This window comes from Canis aureus, chromosome 25 (genome assembly GCF_053574225.1).
Source record: "Canis aureus isolate CA01 chromosome 25, VMU_Caureus_v.1.0, whole genome shotgun sequence".
NCBI lineage: Eukaryota > Metazoa > Chordata > Mammalia > Carnivora > Canidae > Canis > Canis aureus.
In genome coordinates, this window is record NC_135635.1 from 38,419,635 (window position 1) to 38,439,275 (window position 19,641).

The following is a 19,641-nucleotide window of genomic DNA, read 5'->3' on the forward strand; positions in this document are numbered from 1 at the left end:
TTAAAGAAAAAAAAAGGAAAGAGTAGTGATTAACTGGATGCAGAATTAATTCATGAAGTTTACATCGTGTCAGTTTTTCACCTAAGGTTTTACTAACCTTTTTCCCAATGAGGTTAGAAGAAAAAGTTCAGGTTAAAAAAACCTAGTACTATTCTGGGCCAGACAATTCTTTGTTATTGGGGTTAGTCTTGTGCATTTAAGATATTAGCAGCATCCCTGGTCTCTACCCACTAGATGCCAGTAGCATTCTCTTTACCACAGTCACAGCAACCAAATATGTCTGCCAGATGTCTCTGGGGAACAAAATCACTGCAGAGTAAGAACCATTCTCTGAGGAAATCTCTAATGAGATCCCTAGGTAAAAGACTGCAATACTTCCCCTATATGGAACTCAACTATTTGGAAAACTACCTTATTTTGAATATAAGTTATGAAAAGCAAAGGAAAAAAAGAGATTTTCTCACTAGAGTGCAAAGCCTTCATAGGAGGGCTCTGTTGGCCCCTCTCAGACACCATACTTACTCTCTTTTTAAATTACTATAAAATATTCCCAACATACAATGCAAAATGTTAATATCGGATACAGAGCATAAATTTGTCTTCTGGTTTCCAAATTACCAACATATTGGAAGAAAATTAGAACTGATGTCTTATGGGGCAGCCCAGGTGGCTCAGCGGTGTAGCACCACCTTCAGCCCAGGGCGTGATCCTGGAGACTCAGGATCCAGTCCCACAGCAGGCTCCCTGCATGGAACCTGCTTCTCCCTCTGCCTGTGTCTCTGCCTCTCTGTCTCTCTCTCTCTTTCTCTCTCTGTGTCTCTCATAAATAAATACATTTTAAAAATCTTTTTTTTTAAGGTTTTTATTTATTTATTCATAGAGACACAGAGAGAGAGAGAGGCGCAGACACACACAGGCAGAGGGAGAAGCAAGCTCCATGCAGAGAACCCGATGTGGGACTCGATCCTGGGTCTCCAGGATCACGCCCTGGGCTGCAGGCGGCGCTAAACCGCTGTGCCACTGGGGCTGCCCACATTTTAAAAATCTTAAAAAACAAAACAAAACAAAACTGATGTCTTATGCCACAGGCAGGGGCCCTAACACACAAGAAAGGAAACAAATTATAAAAAGTGAACAAACATAGGTACGCCTAGGTGGTTCAGTGGTTAAGTGTCTGCCTTCAGCTCAGGTCATGATCTTACGGTCCCTGGTCATGATCCTGGAGTCCTGGGATGGAGCCCCATGTCTTGCTCCCGGCTCAGTGGGGAGTCTGCTTCTCCCTCTCTCCCTCACCTCACTAGAGCTCTCTCTCACTCACTCGCTTTCTCTCCCTCTCAAATATATAAATAAAATCTTTTAAAGAAGTGAACATGTTTTTGGTAGAATGACAAATCAGAGGGATATTAGTCCTATCTTTGGGATATATTTCCAGATCACTTTAGCCATTGGCATCCTACTTTACAAAGATATGACCAAGATGATGAAGTACCTTGAAACAAAGTAATGAGAGCAGCTGAGGGAACTAGCATTATTTAGCTTAGAGGATGGAGAAGAAAATGGTAACTTCAAATATCTGATGTGCTTCCAAAATACATATATTTCAGTAACCCCAAATGGAAGTAGACATCACATTTATATTATATTTTAAATAAGTTCAATATCATAGAAAGGAGTTTCTAGTAATTAGAGCTATCTAAAATATAATGGGCTGCCATATAAGGTAATAAGCTTCTCACTGCTGACTTATCTCTTGATTTCCAGAATCATAAATTATTGCCTGTCTGCTATTTCTACTTCAAGGGCTAAAAGGCATATCAAACTAAGCATAGCCAAAACAGAAGTACTGGTTCCACTTCCAAATCCCCAGATCGTTTCTTTTCTTCCTTCCTTAGTATTATCCATCATATTAAAATTATCACTATTCATTCTTTGGCAAAAGCCAAAATGCTAGGAGCTCTTCCAGATTTCTCTTTCCCATACCTTGCACATTTAACACAGTAGCAAGTTGTTTTTTTTTTTTTAAGATTTTATTTATTTGGGATCCCTGGGTGGCGCAGCGGTTTGGCGCCTGCCTTTGGCCCAGGGCGCGATCCTGGAGACCCGGGATCGAATCCCACATCGGGCTCCCGGTGCATGGAGCCTGCTTCTCCCTCTGCCTGTGTCTCTGCCTCTCTCTCTCTCTCTGTGACTATCATGAATAAATAAATAAAATCTTTAAAAAAAAAAAAAAAAAAAAGATTTTATTTATTTATTCATGAGAGACACAGAGAGAGAGGCAGAGACACAGGAAGAGGGAGAAACAATCTCCCCACAAGAAGCCCGATGTGGGACTCGATCCCAGACCCCAGGATCACATCCTGAGCCAAAGGCAGAGCTCAATCACTGAGCCACCCAGGCATCCCAACACAGTAGCAAGTATTATTAGCTGTCAGTCCAAAATATACCCAGATATCTTCCATTCTCTACTGCCCTACCCTTGTCAAAACCATCACAATTTATCACTTGATCTATTGTAATAAGTCTTTCTCTTTTGAAAAATTTTATTTACTTTTTAAAAGTGATCTCAATTCCCAGCATGGGGCTCAAACTCACAATCCTGAGTTCAAGAGTCACATGTTTTACTAACTGAGCCAGCCTGGTACTCCTGCAGTCAGTCTTTTGATCAGTCTTACTGATTCAACCTTATTCTCCCAGAATTCATTCTTCAGAGAGTTATCAAAACTATATCTGGCCCCTAACTCTCTTTTCTGCCTTATTTCTACCACTATTCCCCTGATTCACTAAGCTCCAGCTGTATTGGGTCTTTTTCTGTCCCTCTATTATATTAATTTCATTTTTGCCACAGCGCCTGCCTGGAGATGTCTTCAATTCCTTCTTGTCATTCAGGTCTGAGCTCAAAGCCTGTTCTTCAGAGAGGCCTTCTTTGAGTAGACTATGTTGCTTTTCTACCCACCCATCATTTATCATATCTCCCTGTTTTAATTTTCCTCATAGCTCTTATCATTATCTGAAATTACATCCTTAGTTATTGTCTGTCCCCTTTCATCAGGGAACTTGCCTATCAATAGTATTTGACCATACTCTTAATGTCTAGAAGGAACTTGATACATAGTAGATGCTCAATTAATATTTGTTGAATAAATGGATAATCAAATAATAATATAGATGAACTGAATTAACTTCTTACATTTGGTAGGAAATTGAATTGGATAATTACACATTACTGAGCTTTATTAATAACTCAGTGGGATTGAGGACTGGGAATTTATTTAATTAAGAAATTTTTATTTATTTGAGAGAGAGAGAGAGAGAAAACCAAGCAGAGGGAGGGGCAGAGCAAGAGGGAGAGAGAGAATCTCAAGCAGACTTTGCATGGAGTGTGGACTGTGTTGTGGGGCTCAATCCCATAACCCCAACATCACAACCTAAGGCAAAATCAAGAGTCAGATATTTAATCAACTGAGCCACTCAGGTGCCCCAATAACTGTGCATTTATAACAGTATCAATCCTCTCCCTAGTTCTTTTTTTTTTTTTTTTTTCCTCTCCCTAGTTCTGTTCACTTTTTTCAGCACCCTGGATGTAGTATCGAGGAAGTCTAAACCAATCCTGGGGATTTTTCAGGTGAGTGAATCAGGACTACGGGGCAAGACTTAGGAATCTGGCATTTGAAGACATCTCCAGGCAGGCCTTGTGGCAGAAATGGAGAGATAGAAAAAATAATCAGACAACCAAGCAGTTATCTTCAGAGGGTTAAGTATAGGAAATGACATCTCTCTACAGGAGTATTGCTCAAGATATTAAGGTACAGAAAAAACACTTCATTCAGAGAAACAAAGCTTTGCCAGCCTTTTCAAACTCCAATATAATCCCTGTTTTCCTCATTTACCCAGATGACCAGACCACACGCTTTTTTAGAAAATGGATTTTGTTAATTGTCATTCCTTACCCTCACCTCACCCTTAATCCATTCACTCTAAAATCCTGCCTGTTTTAGAAATTTCTATCTTTTTCTCCATATCTTATCCTCACTATGGTCCAGGACACTGTTCCATCTATTATTCCCAGTTCTGCCTTAAAATTTTCACTTTCTGCTTGTCCTTTCCTGTGGCCAGTGGGATTCTAAAGTACCTCTATCCTAAAATACTTTCATTCTTCCTATACCTCAACTTTTCTAAAGTACTCTGTCAAGGTACACTGTTGAATTCCTCCAAAGAGTGATCTATACTCTCTGTTTCTATTTCTTTCCCTACAATCAGTATCAACTTATTTCAGAATAGCTAGTGGTCTGCATAGAAGTCCATACCTCTATATGAAATTACATACCTGCTACTCACAGTATCTTTGGTATGACTGGAATTTCATTTACTTTATGAAATAAGGTTATGGCCTATGCCTACATGCTTGGGAGAAGGTATAATTTCCCTCAAAAAAGTAGACATTCTTCCATTTGTTTTATTTATTATTTATTTTTTTCATTTCTTTACATTTTTTTACATTCTTCCATTTGAAGAGAAGTAGTAGGTCTATAAAATGAAACCAGAACTCTTATACATATATATATAAGAAACTGGACCATGTTCCCTTAGACTGAGTTTGATGTGTTTGAGGACCCTCCCAAGAGGTACAAGGTTGGCCTCTGATACATGGAACTAGGCTAGGAGCTTCTCAGCAAGATAGGTCTTCCATGAACCACTTCACTGAAAGAGAAGTATCTATTACTCATAACTCTTGTAATATTCTTTTTCTCTTATCTCCTGGTCTTTGGAAAATCTTGCAACAACATTCCAGGCTAATCTCGGTTGTATTAAGTATTGGAGTATAGAGACAGAATCAGAGAAAAAGAAAAGCATTCTGCCCTCCTTGTGCTTCTTCCTTGAGGTTACCAAGATGGTAGGTAGTCTTTAGCAATAATTTCCAAAGAAAAAATGTTTTTGCTTGAAGGTTCAAGCACTCCTCTCCACATTCCATTCCAACCTCTCTACTGAAGCTTCAGTTGCAAAAGACATAAATAACCTAACCTTCTTAGCTATTGTCCAATGCAACCTCTTTTCATCATTTAAACTGTTAATGAGCCCCCCAATATCTCTCAGTTCCAATACAATTTTCTAGGTAGTCTTTACCTTTTCTGATTGTTTGTTCTACTTTTTTTCCTCTTGGTTCTTCTTCCTCAATGACTCTTAAACAACAGGTTCATCTTTGAACAGCTTCTCGTGTTCTCAACTTCTCTCACAGAAGGGACTTCAAAATTTGGTTTTCATTCCAAACATTCTTTTGAATTCCAGACCAAATTTATAATTACCTGCTATGAATCTCCCCCTGGATATCCTATAAGTACCTCAAGCTCAACATGCTCAAAACTCATCTTACAAATCTGCTTCTGCTTTTTCTCCCCTAATTGATTTCCCCCTTGGGTTAATGGGATTACTAATTACCTAGTTCCTAAACTAAGATTTCTTTTTTTTTTTTTTTATTTTTTATTTATTTATGATAGTCACACAGAGAGAGAGAGAGAGAGAGAGAGAGAGAGAGAGGCAGAGACACAGGCAGAGGGAGAAGCAGACTCCATGCACCAGGAGCCCGATGTGGGATTCGATCCTAGGTCTCCAGGATCGCGCCCTGGGCCAAAGGCAGGCGCTAAACCGCTGTGCCACCCAGGGTTCCCGTAAACTAAGATTTCTGATGCTTCTATCTCCTTCACTTTCCAGCTGTCAAGTACTTTCAAATCCGCTTTCAAAAAATGTCCCTCAATACTGGACAAGATCAAATTTTATTTTGAAAATGGTGCTGTTTACAACTAGATATCCATTAATGTAAGAATGAAGTTGGGCCTCTTCCTTACACTATACATAAAAATTAACTCAAAATAGTTCACACATCTAAATGTAAACCTTTATGACCTGGGTCAGATGAAACTTTTTGTGATATAATATCAAAAGTACAGGTAAGGAAAGAAAAATGAAATAAATTGGACTTCATCAACATAAAAGTTTTGTGTTTGAAAGAATACCATCAAGAAAGGAAAAGAACAACCTATACAGTGTGAGAAAATATAATTCATATATCTGATAAAGAATATATCTAGAATATACAAGAATTTACAATGTGGGGGGCGGGGGTGCACCTGGATTGGTTCAGTTGGTTGAGCATCTGACTCTTGATCTCAGCTCAGGTCTTGACTCAGGGTTGTGAGTTCAAGCCTCATGTTGGGCTCCATGCCCAGCGTGGAGCCTACTTAAAAAAAAGAAAAACAAAACAGAATTTACAACTTGGGAAACCTGGCTGGCTCAGTCAGTAGAGCACACAACTTACGATCTTGGGATTGTGAGTTTGAACCCCACACTGAGCATAGACCTCAGGAAAGAGAAAGAAAGAAAAAACAGAAAAAAAAGGAAAGAAAAAGGAGAAAGAAAGGAAGAAAGAAAGAAGAGGGAGGGAGGGAGGAAGAAAGAAAAAGAATTTACAACTTAACAAAAAGATAATCCAATTAAAAAATGGGCTAAGTACTAGAATAGACATGTCTCCAAAGAAGATACACAAATGGCCAATAAGGAAAAAACATCTTTAGTCTTTGAGGAAATGCAAATTGAACTCATACGCAGATGCCAATTAACATGCACTAGAATAGCTGTAATAAAAAAGACAAAATAGGGGATCCCTGGGTGGCGCAGCGGTTTGGCGCCTGCCTTTGGCCCAGGGCGCGATCCTGGAGACCCGGGATCGAGTCCCACATCGGGCTCCCGGTGCATGGAGCCTGCTTCTCCCTCTGCCTGTGTCTCTGCCTCTCTCTCTCTCACTGTGTGCCTATCATAAATAAATTTAAAAAAAAATTAAAAAAAAAAAAAGACAAAATAATAATTATTGTTCCAAAGATAAGGAGAAATGAGAACCTCACAATTGCTGGTGGGTATGTAAAATGGTGTGGTGCTTTGGAAAATAGTTAAATAGAGTTACTATATGACCTAGCAACTTCACTCCAATATATATGTTCAAGGGAACCGAAAACCTATGTCTACATAAAAACATACACAAGAATATTCATAACAGCATATATTCATTATAGTAAAAAATGGAAGAAACCCAAATGTTCATTTAGTGATCAATGCATAAATGAAAGCAGTATAAGCATCATATAATTAAATATTATTTATTCATAGAAGTAATGAAGTACATGTTATATAACATGGATGAATCCTGAAACATCATGCTAAGTAAAAGAGGCCAGTCACAAAGGTCATGCATTTTATGATTCCCTTCATGAAATGTCCAAAATAGGCAAATCCATAGAGACACAAAGTAGTTTAGTGGTTGCCAGGGGCTGAGGCTGAGAGAGGTTAAAGAGGAATGCAGAAAGACTGCTAATGATCATGGGGCTTCTTTTAGGGATAAAATGTTCTAAAATTGATTAATAGTTACATATCTCTGTGAATATACTAAAAGCCCTTGAATTGTAACACTTTAAGTAGGAGAATTATATGGTAGGAACTCTATGTCAATAAAACTGCTACATTAAAAAAAAAAGGGTCCCTCAAATCCATCTTCTATTCCCCATGCTCATAGTCACTGCTTAATATGCAGTGAATATTAACTAGTCTCAGCTTCCTCACTTTTCTTAGTATAATCTTAAACCTCACATCACTATAGTTGCCTTTTTATTTAAAAAAAAATTTTTTTTATTATTTATTTATGATAGTCACACACAGAGAGAGAGAGAGAGAGAGAGAGAGAGGCAGAGACATAGGCAGAGGGAGAAACAGGCTCCATGTACCAGGAGCCCAACGTGGGATTCGATCCCGGGTCTCCAGGATCGCGCCCTGGGCCAAAGGCAGGCGCTAAACCACTGCGCCACCCAGGGATCCCTATAGTTGCCTTTTTAAAAGATTTTATTTATTTATTTATTTATTGAGAGAGAGAGAAAGAGAGAGAGAGAGCAAGCTAGAGAGCTTGGGGGTAAGGAGGAACAAAGCAGACTCAGAGCTAAGTACAGAGCCTCACTCAGGACTTGATCCCATGACCCTGAGATCATGATCTGAGCCAAAGTCAAGTGTCAGACACTTAACCCATTGAGCTACCCAGGTGCCCCTATAGTTGCTTTTTGAAATACAGATCTATTCTAAGCAAAAGATGTAACATGCAAATTATAAAGGATAAACCTTATAAATATGACCACATAAAATCAAAACTTTCTATTGTGATAAAACATCACTAAATTTTAAAAAATTGGCAAAGAAGTGTGCAACTCATAGGACAAAGGCTTAATTTTCATAATATACAAAGACATCTTTCAGAGCAATAAAAAAAAGTGAACAATAAAAGACAATAATAGCCTAGCACAGGAACAAGCATTCCTACGGGAAGAATTAGTAATGGCCAAAACAAAAAAGACATCCAAATTTAGTAACAAAACACATGAGAATAAAAAGGGTTTTGGTTTGCTTTGTTTTGTTTTGTTTCCCCTACAGAGACTGGTAAAAAATTATGATGACTGACTATACCCAAGCCTGGCTTAAGTTTTAGAAAACAGGCGCTTGGAATAAATGTAAAATCTGTGACCTTTTTAGACAGCAGGTTGAGGATATCTACTAAAATGTGAATATTTATACTCTTTGACCCATGATTTCTACTGTGCAGGTATCCCACAAAATACTGTCACAGTACAATAAAGTACAAAGGTGACCACTGCAGCACAGAGTTGGGAGGAAAAGTTTGGAAACAAGACAAATGTTTAAGAGAGTTTGTGTTTTAAAAATTGTTGCCTAGGGCAGCCCCAGTGGCGCAGCAGTTTAGTGCCGCCTGCAGCTCAGGGCGTGATCCTGGAGACTCCGGATTGAGTCCCGCGTTGGGCTCCCTGCATGGGGCCCGTTTCTGCCTCTCTCTCTCTCTCTCTCTCTCTCTCTGAATGAATAAATAAATAAATCTTAAAAAAATAAAAAAATAAAAATAAAAATTGTTGCCTATAATGTCATCTTGCACTGTTACTCCCCCTTACCTGTTATCACTGTTACAACATTGATATTTTTTTTCAATTTCCCAGGAAATACCAAGCTCTGTTGCACCTTAATGCCCTATAAATATGTTCCCTCTGCCAAGAATGCTCTTTTCTTCCACAGCTAGCATATTCTTTTAGATCTTATTTTCAATGTTACTACTAAGAAAGGCCTTCTCTAGTCACTCTTCCTAAAGAAGAACCTCCTCTGTTAATTTCTGTTTTAAGTGATTGTGGCTTTCTTCCGTGCCCAGCTTGGTATCTGCTGTAGATTGGGCTTTCAATAACTGTAACATGAATGGTATAGCTACCAATAAAATACTATGTCATTATTAAAAAGAATAAAATATAACTACATATATTGACTTGAAAATGTGCCTAGGTATATATGTTTCTTCACTGTCTATTGTACTCTTTTTTTTTTTTTTTCAAGTAAGCTCTATACCCAACATGGGGGGGCTCAAACTCACAACCCTGAGATCAAGAGCCTCATGCTCCCTTGACTGAGCCAGCCAGGTATCCCTCTTCATTGTGTGTTTTTTTTTTTTTTTAATAATATATGTTTATTGGGGATCCCTGGGTGGCGCAGCGGTTTAGCGCCTGCCTTTGGCCCAGGGTGCGATCCTGGAGACCAGGGATCGAATCCCACGTCAGGCTCCCAGTGCATGGAGCCTGCTTCTCCCTCTGCCTGTGTCTCTGCCTCTCTTTCTCTCTCTGTGTGACTATCATAAATAAATAAATAAATAAATAAATAAATAAATAAATAAATAAATAAATAAATAAATAAAATCTAAAAAAAAAACATAAAAAAATAATATATGTTTATTGTAAAAAAAAGTAAAAAAATAAAGAGTAAAAAGTAAAAAGATATACACTGCATTCCTATTCTTTTTTTTTTTTTTCTATTCTTTTTTTTTAAAGATTTTATTTATTTATTCATGAGAGACACAGAGAGAGAGAGAGAGAGAGAGAGGCAGAGACACAGGCAGAGGGAGAAGCAGGCTCCACGCAGGGAGCCTGACGTGGGACTTGATCCTTGATCCCAGGACTCCAGGATCACGCCCCGGCCCAAAGGCAGATGTTAAACCACTGCACCACCCAGGGATCCTTTTTTTTTTTTTTTTTTTGTTTATTCATGAGAGACACAGAGAGAGAGAGAGAGAGAGAGGAGAGAGGCAGAGAGACACAGGCAGAGGGAGAAGCAGGCTCCATGCAGGGAGCCTGATGTGGGACTCGATCCCAGGACTCCAGGATCATGCCCCGGGCCAAAGGCAGGTCCTAAACCGCTGAGCCACCCAGGGATCCCTGCATTCCTATTCAATGTCAAGATTAACTATGGTTAAACTTTGGGGGTGTACATACACGATACATGTACACACATTATAGATGAATACATATACATGCTCTCTGTATATTATGTATAATTTAAAAAATGGTTTTATATAAATACATATATCATTTTACCATTCTGATATTTTTTCACTCAACAATGTATCACACATATTCTTTTATATCAGAACATGTATATATGCTACACAGTGGCCCATAATATGGTAGTGGACACCATAAGTTTATTGCCAATTTAAGAGGCATTGCTATTGCAAATAATGCTGCAATAAACATCTTTATGCATTTATCCTTGTGAATTTCTGAAAGAGTTTTCTAGGAAAAAATTTATACATATGAAATTGCTACTTTAAAGGTAGATACGTTTTAAATTTTGAAAGAACTGGAAGGTTTCCCTTTCCTAAAGTACTAATTTTTATTCCACACCAAGGATGTAAAGAGTGTCTTATTATATCTCCACCAAAACCAAATATTGATAACTTTTTCTTTTTCCTGAAAAAGAGCTAGCACACATATAAGAAACCAGGGGAGAGGAGGCACAGAGGGAGAAGGAAGGAAAGTATCTTAAACAGAATCCCCATGGAGCCCGATGCAACTCGAGCCTCAGTCTCATGACCTGAGCTAAAATCAAGAGTCAGACACTTAACTGAACCACCAACACCCCTTGATCATTCTTTTAAATTTGTCCGGTCTCATAGGTAAAAATAGGATATCATTTCTATGCTGGTTATTATTAATGAAGTAGAGTACATTTACATATGGTCATGTTTTTGTTGTAGTTGATATTTATGTGATCTATCTCCTCATAGACGATACTCACTATGGGGTGCGTGGGTGGCTCAGTTGGTTAAGCATCTGCCTTTGGCTCAGGTCATGATCTCAGGATCTTGGGATGGAGCCCCAACACATCCAGGCCCTGGTCCCACTCCCACTCCCACCCCCCACTTTTCCCATCCTTGCTTGTTTGTACATGCACTCTCTGTCTCATATAAATAAATAAAATCTTTAAAAAAAACAAGAAGGGGCACCTGGGTGGCTGTTAGTTAAGCAGCTGCCTTTGGCTCAGGTCATGATCTCAGGGTTCTGGGACAGAGCCACATACTGGGCTCCCTCATCAGCTGGAGAGTCTGCTTCTCCCTCTGCCCCTCTCTTCTGCTATGCTCTCTCTCTCTCAAACAAATAAATAAATCTTTTTAAAAAAAGATACTATTTTTTTTTTAAAGCAAAGTATGGTTAGAATGATCTCATTCAAAAAAAATGATCTCATTCTTTTTTTTAAAGAAGTGTATTTTTTTTTGTAAGATTTATTTATTTATTCATGAGAGACAGAGAGAGAGGCAGAGACATAGGCAGAGGCAGAGGCAGAAGTAGGCTCCCTGTAAGGAGCCTGATGTGGGACTCAATCCTGGGACCTGGGATCACGCCCTGAGCCAATGGCAGACACTCAACCACTGAGCCACCCAGGTGACCCAGAATGATCTCATCCTTATGGACAAATGAATTATATATAAATATATACACATGTACATGTGCACAGGGAAAAATATGGAGCATTATACCACATGCTGACTCTAATGAGTGGGATTATAATGACCTTTCAGCACTTTATCTGATGTATATTTTTTTAATCTGACATATATTTTAAAGATTTTATTATTTATGTGAGAGAGAGAGTACACAAGTGCGGAGAATGGCAGGGGGAAGGCACAAGGAGACCCCTTGCTGAGCAGGGAGCATGTTATGGGGCTCAATCCCAGAACCCAGGAATCATGACCCGAGCCAAAGGCAGATGCTTAACAGACTGAGCCATCTATTTGACCTATATTTTTCTGGAATAAATGAGGGGGGGGGGATGAATTAAGCATGCTTTGTTTTGTAGTAACAAATATTAGTGACAAATATTTTATTTTATTTTATATATTTTTTTAGTGACAAATATTTTAAAACACTGATCTAATTATAGCACTGTTGTGCTCAAAACTCTTCAGTGATTGCTGTCTGCAGTGTAAAGTTCATATTGATTAACAAAGCAGTCAAAACCTTACACAACTGACATTTCCATCCTCCTCATTCACTCCTATTTAATCTAGTTGCATGGACTATCTCTGTACTCTTTTTTTAACTATTTATTTATTTACCTGAAAGGGGAGGAGCAGGGAGGGGGCAGAGGAAGAGGGAGATAAGTAGACTCCCCACTGTGGGGAGCCCCTGCAGGGCTTGATCCTAGGACCCTGAGATCATGACCTGAGCCAAAATCCAGAGTCAGGCATTTAACTGACTGAGCCACCCAGGTGCCCCACCTCTATACACTTTGTATTATATTTTCTCTATCTAAAATATGATTATTTACTGCTTCTGTCAGTGGCCCAACTCAAATGTCAGGAGGGCATAATTAATTGTTTCTGAGCGTTGGAAAGAGCACAAGTGGAGGGACTAAAAAAAAAAAAAAAAAAAAACCAGTTCTGGGGATCCCTGGGTGGCTCAGCGGTTTGGCGCCTGCCTTTGGTCCAGGGCGCGATCCTGGAGTCCGGGATCGAGTCCTGCATCGGGCTCCTGGCATGGAGCCTGCTTCTCCCTCTGCCTGTGTCTCTGCTTCTCTCTCTCTCTCTCTCTCTCATAAGTAAATAAATCTTTTTTTTTTTTAAGTAAATAAATCTTAAAAAAAAATAGTTCTATTATAGGATTAGCCATAACCTTATGTCTTAAAGTTGAATGCGCACATTAATTTTTTTAGTTTCCTTTCGTTTTCTCCCAGCACCCAGTACAGGACCTAGAAGTATAAAGGAGCAGTTACGTGGGGCTGAATGGCAATAGGCCATGTCACTACAGAATTATCAGTCTTGGGGTGCCTGGGTGGCCTAGTAGTTGAGCGTCCACCTTTGGCTCAGGTTGTGATCCCAGAGTCCTGGGATCGAGTCCTACATTGGGCTCCCTGTGGGGAACCTGCTTCTTTGTCTGCCTATGTCTCTGCCTCTCTCTCTCTATGTCTCTCATGAATAAATAAAATCTTAAAAAAAAAAAAAGAATTATCAGTCTTATGAGACATAAAAGCATAGGAGACCTATGAGACTCATAAATTCCCATGGTGACACCACATAAGACTGTACAGATTGTGTTTGCATACCCCAGATTACCACACACATCAGAGGTTATGTGAATGCTTCCCCCCACACCCCTGCAGTGCAGGACTTCTTGTCTTGCATGGGGGAACTGGGAGAGAGAATACAAAATTCAGGCAGATGGAAGGGTGTGGTAGTATCTGAGAAGGCTTGGTCTTTGAGAAAGACCTAAAGGCTTGATACTAGTTGCCCTGACAATATAAGTGGGAGGGAGATAGGAGAAAATAGTGCTCTGGGTTGAGAGTACAGTGTGAGAAAGAGCTTGAAGAACAGAGTATGATATGGTTGTGATTCTGCAAAAATTTATGTATAGAAGTATAGAGGGCCAAGGAATGAGAGGAGAGTTAAGTAAGAAGGGATCATATCATAAATGGCCTAAAACCTTCTAGTTTTAGAAGTTTAGACTTTATTCTGAGTACCACAGAGAGCTAGCAGGTTTAGCACACTAATAACATAAGCATGAATTTTAGAAAGACTACTGAGATTAAAAAAACTATTTAGGGGCTTTTATACGAAGAGATGACAATGACTTGAACTGAGGTACTGGCAAGTGGGCTCAGAATATTAGATATTGAAAGGACTTAAAATATAAACCTAATGCAAACAAACCTCTGTTTTCAAGTAAATTTCCTTGAGAGGCAGATATTATGATTTATTTGATTTGGTTTTTCCTAAACCTTAGATGGCAAAAATAAGATATAGAAATCGTTGTGATAAAGCAGGAAAAATAATGTGGAACTTGACCTGGGGGTATTCATTCAATAAACATTTACTGATCAACTATGATATATTGAGTCTTTGGCACAATTCTCTTTATAGCCATAGAGATATACTCTTATGACTTAAAGCCACTGATAAGCTTCTAGATATGTGCTGATCATGGAGAAGAGCCTTTCTGAGAGCTGGTGGCCCTCTTTGTAGAAGAAAATCTTCTAGAAATTATCTTAGCTAATCTTGGTTTGTTTCTCTATAACACAGGCAAGGTTTCAAATTCATTAGAAGATCAGGTACTAACTTGGCATTTACTTCCCTTTAGCATTCATAACCTTGAATTCTATTGGTTTTGGAAGAATAACCTCTCGTTTATCCACTTCAAGAAGCCTGTGTGGAATGACCTCTTTCTCTCCCATGTTGGAAAGAGCTATTCTTCCTTAGGCCTGCCACACTTTCACCATGGGGATTTCCCCACGTCTGGGGCATGTTTATTTTCATCTCTAATTATTCCATATCTCTTTCTCCTGCTTGGCTTTTATCACTGCCACTTTGGAGCCATAGATAATATTTTATAATGGAAGAAAAAAAAAAGCTATTTGGAATGTTGGGTACTCAGATAGGGAGAGGAAGCCTAGGCAAGAAAAGGGGAAAGGTGAGGTATGCTGGCACCCCCTGGCAGTAGGTAGGAGAATCTCCACCTGCGCAGTCCTGGAGGCAATGGTTCTTACTTAAGAGTCAAAGTCAGGTTCTGGAAACCCCCAAATTAGATAATCTCTAAGGTCTCTTCCAATTTAAAAATTTTACAATTATCATTGTAAGATGTCACCAACAGATCTATTTATAAAGTTGATAGGTAAATAAATAAATAAATCTTCACTGAAGTGAGGATTGATAACTTGAGATTCAGAAAAATCTTGGAAAACAGAAATTAAATTTCTAGGATTTCCTATAATTCCTTTAGTAGATTCTGGTAAAAGTTATCCAAAACATTAACAACCTTTTGCCTCTAACTTTTGGCTTCTCTTACAATCTAATCAGCAATGTGACAAAGTCACAAGCCTACCCTGTTTTACTGCACTTTGTTTTATCATGCTTTGCAGATATTGCATTTTTCATAAACTGAAGGTTTCTGGCAAACTTGCGTTGAGCAAGTCTATCGGCATCATTTTTTAATAAAGATTCTATTGATTCATTTGACAGAGAGAAAGAGCGCGCACAGGCAGGGGGAGCAGTAAGCAGAGGGAGAAGGAGAAGCAGGCTCCCAAGGAGCAGGGAGACCAACATGGGGCTCAATCCCAGGACCCCAGAATCATGATCCAAGCCGAAGGCAGACACTCAACTTACTGAGCCACCCAGGCACCATGGCACCATTTTCCCAACAGCATTTGCTCACTTGGTCTCTCTGTCACATTTGGTAATTCTCACAATATTTCAAAAATTTTCATCATTATTATATTTGTTATGGTGATCTAAGATTAGTGATCTTTGATGTTACTATGATGATTGTTTTGGAGTGGCCCAAACTGTGCCCATTTAAAATGGTGAACTTGGGATCCCTGGGTGGCGCAGCGGTTTGGCGCCTGCCTTTGGCCCAGGGCGCGATCCTGGAGACCCGGGATTGAATCCCACATCGGGCTCCCGGTGCATGGAGCCTGCTTCTCCCTCTGCCTGTGTCTCTGTCTCTCTCTCTCTCTCTCTGTGTGACTGTCATAAATAAATTAAAAAAAATTATTAAAAAAAAAAAATAAAATGGTGAACTTAATGGATAAATGTTGTGTGTGTCCTGACTGCTCCACTGATTAGCCGTGCCCCCGACTCTTTGCCTCCCCTTGAGCCTCCCTATTCCCTGAGATACAACAATATTGAAATTAGGCTACTCAATAGCCCTATGATAGTCTCTAAGTGTTCACCTGAAAGGAAGATTTGTTAGTCTCTCACTTTAAATCAAAGCTAGAAATGATTAAGCTTAGTGAGGAAGGCATGTTGAAAGCTGAGATAGGTCTCTTGCACCAAACAATTAGCCAAGTGGTAAATACAAAGGAAAAGTTGAAGGAAGTGAAAAGTGTTATTCTAGTGAACACAGACATGATAAGGAAATGCAACAGCTTCATTGCTGATATGGAAAAAGTTTTAGTGATCTGGATAGAAGATCAAACCAGCCACAACATTCCCTTGAGCCAAAGCCTAATCCAGAGCAGGGCCCTAAATCTCCTCAATTCTAGGGAGGCTGAGAGAGGTGAGGAAACTGCAGAAGATGTCTGAAGCTAGCAGAGGTTGTTCATGGGGTTCAAGGAAAGAAGCTGTCTCCGTAACATGAAAGTACAAGGTGAAGCAGCAAGTGCTGATGTAGAAGCTGCAGCAAGCTATCCAGAAGATCTAGGTAAGATCTTTAATAAAGGTGGCCACACTAAACATTTTCAATGTAGACAGACAGCCTTCTATTGAAAGAAGATGCCATCTATGACTTTCATAGCTAGTGAGAAGTTAGGCCTGGCTTCAGAGCTTCAAAGAACTGGCTAATGTTAGCAGATAATGCCACTGGTGACTTTAAGCTAAAGCCAATATTCATTCACCATTCTGAAAATTCTAGGGCCCTTAAGAATTATGCTAAATGTACTCTGCTTATGCTCTATAAATGGAACAGCCTGCATGACAGCATGTCTGTTTACAACATGGTCTACTGAATATTTTAAGCCCACTGTTGAGTCCTACTGCTCAAAAGAAAAGATTTCCTTTCAAATATGACTGCTCATTGACAATACACCTGGTCACCTAAGAGCTCTGATGGAGATGTCCAATGAGATTCATGTTGTTTCATGGCTGCTAATATAACATCCATTATGCAGCCTATGAATCAAAGAATAAGTCTACTTCAAGTCTATTATTATTATTTTTTAAAATATATATATTTATTTATTTGAGAGAGCAGGGGGAAGGGCTGAGGGAGATGAAAAGAGAGAATCTCAAGCAGACTCCCTGCTGAGCACAGAGCCTAATGTGGGACTTGATCCCAAGACCTTGAGATCATGACCTAAGCCAAATTCAAGATTCGGATGCTGAACCAACCAAGCCACCCATGTGCCCCTCAAGTCTTATTGTTTAAGAAATGCGTTTTGTGAGGCTAACATAGCTATAGTTAACATAGATAGTGATTTCTCTGATGGATCTGGGCAAAGCAAATTGCAAACCTTCTGGAAGGGACCTATTTTAAGATTTAATTATTTTGAGAGAGGAAAAAAAAGAGGGAAAGAGAAAGAGACTGTGTGTGTATGTGAGTAGAGGGAGAGAAGAATCCTTAAGTAGACCCCTCACTGAGCCCAGAGTCTGATGTGGGGCTGGATCCCAGGACCCTGAGATTGTGACCTGAGCCAAAAGCAAGAGTTGGATGCTTGACTGACTGAGCCATCCAGGTGTCCCAGGGATTCACCATTTTGGATGCCATTAAGAACATTTATGATTCAAGGGTCCTTAGTGGTTCGGTTGGTTGAGCGTCTGACCTTTGGCTCGGGTCATGATCCCAGGGTACTGGGTTTGAGGCCCACATCAGGCTCCCTGCTCAGCAGAGAGTCTACTTCTCCCTCTCCCTCTGCTGCACCCCTTTCCTCCTGTTGAAGATGTTGTGAAGATGGATGAAATGACAACAAAGGATTTAGAATATTACATAATCTTAGCTGATAAAGCAGCAGCAGGGTTTGAGAAGATTGACTCTAATTTTGAAAGAAGTTCTACTATAAGTGAAATGCTATCAAACAGCATTGCACACTACAGAGAAATCATTTGTGAATGGAAGAGGCCAACAATGGGGGTTAGACTTCACAGTTTTATTATTTTAAGAAATTGCCACGGGGTACCTGGCTGGCACAGTTGGTAGGGCATGTGACTCTTGATCTGGGGTCTTAGGTTCAGGCCCCATGTTGGGCCTAGAGGAAAGAAGCAAGAAAAAAGAAAAGAAAAGAAGAGAAGAGAAGAAGAGAAGAGAGAGAAGAGAAGAGAAGAGAAGAGAAGAGAAGAGAAGAGAAGAGAAGAGAAGAGAAGAGAAGGAGGGAGGGAAGGAGGAAGGAGGGAAGGAAAGAAAGAAGGAAAAGAAAAAAAGACGGGACGGTGCTTGGGTGGTTCAGTAGGTTAAGCCTTTGCCTTTGGCTCAGGTCCTGATCCCAGGGTCCTGGGATTGAGTCCTGTGTCAGGCTCCCTGCTTAATGGGGAGTCTGCTTCTCCCTCTCCACTACCCATCTCCCCTGCTTGTGTTCTCACTCTCAAAGAAATAAATTCTCTTAAAAAAAGAAAGAAATTTCCACAAACACTCCAGTCTTTAGCAACCACCACCCTGATCAAGTCATCAGTTATCAATATCAAGGCAAGACCTTCTACCAGGAAAAAGATTACCCCTCGTTAAAAGTTCAGATGATGGTTAGTGTATTTAAGCAATAAAGTATTTTTTTTGCAATAAAGTATTTCTTAATTAAGATATGTACATTGTTCTTTTAACATAATGCTAGTATACACTTAATAGACTATGGTACAGTGTACACAAAACTTTTATATGCACTGGGAAGCCATAAAATTCATTTGACTTGCTTTGTTGTGATATATGTTTTATTGTGCTGATCTAGAACTGAACCTGCAATATCTGAGATATGTCTGTATTAGCTAGGCAATTTGTTTAAGTAGTGCTATTTGTTTTGAAGAAAAGTAATTCATTCTCAACATGAGGGATGAAAGAAACAGGTAGAGTTGTCAGATTTAGCAAAAAACAGAATGCCATTAAAATTGAATTTCAAATGAATACTTTTTATAATATTAATACATTCATGCAATATTTGAGACATACTGATACGAAAAAACTATTTTATCTGGAACCCTAACCAGGTGGCCAAAGTTCCACCTCATAGGTTGTCAGGAGGATTAAGTCAGATAAAGTGGCAAAGTACCTAATACAATATCAATAAATAAAAGTTCTTGCCTCTCTGTAGGCTGAGGAATATGATACTAATAATTTTCAATTATTCATGTGTAGATTGTCTCAGCCACACACCATACTTCTGGTTCATTTCTGTCTCCTCCAACCCCATCTATCTATCTCACCTACAGAAATGAAACATATTAAAAAATACTTATTATTGAGTGAAACACAATTATAAAAGGAAATCTGAACTGAACAGGGAGCCCAATGGTGGGTTTGATCTTAGGACCCCAGGATTATGACCTGAGCCACCCAGGTGCTCCTCAGATTTCCTGATTTAAGATAATTATGTCAATTGTAATTGCATGCCAGTTGCAGTTCCTATTTATTTTCGGATGACAAGGCTTTTGGGTTTTGTTTGTTTGAAGATTCATTATCAACATCCCTCACTAGAATGTTACATTTACGTTTACATTTGATGAACCTACACTGGCACATCATTATCACTCAACACCCATAGTTCACATTAGGGTTTACCCCTGGTGTACATTATATGTGTCTGGACAAATATATAATG

The 19,641-nt window shown here is 39.3% G+C and overlaps 1 protein-coding gene across 7 annotated transcripts in view; it reads right to left on the reverse strand.

Moving 5' to 3' along the window:
• Positions 1-19,641, reverse strand: part of LOC144297282 (solute carrier family 2, facilitated glucose transporter member 3) — a 100,818-nt gene that overhangs the window by 61,145 nt on the left and 20,032 nt on the right. The gene's annotated exons all lie outside the window — the stretch shown is intronic.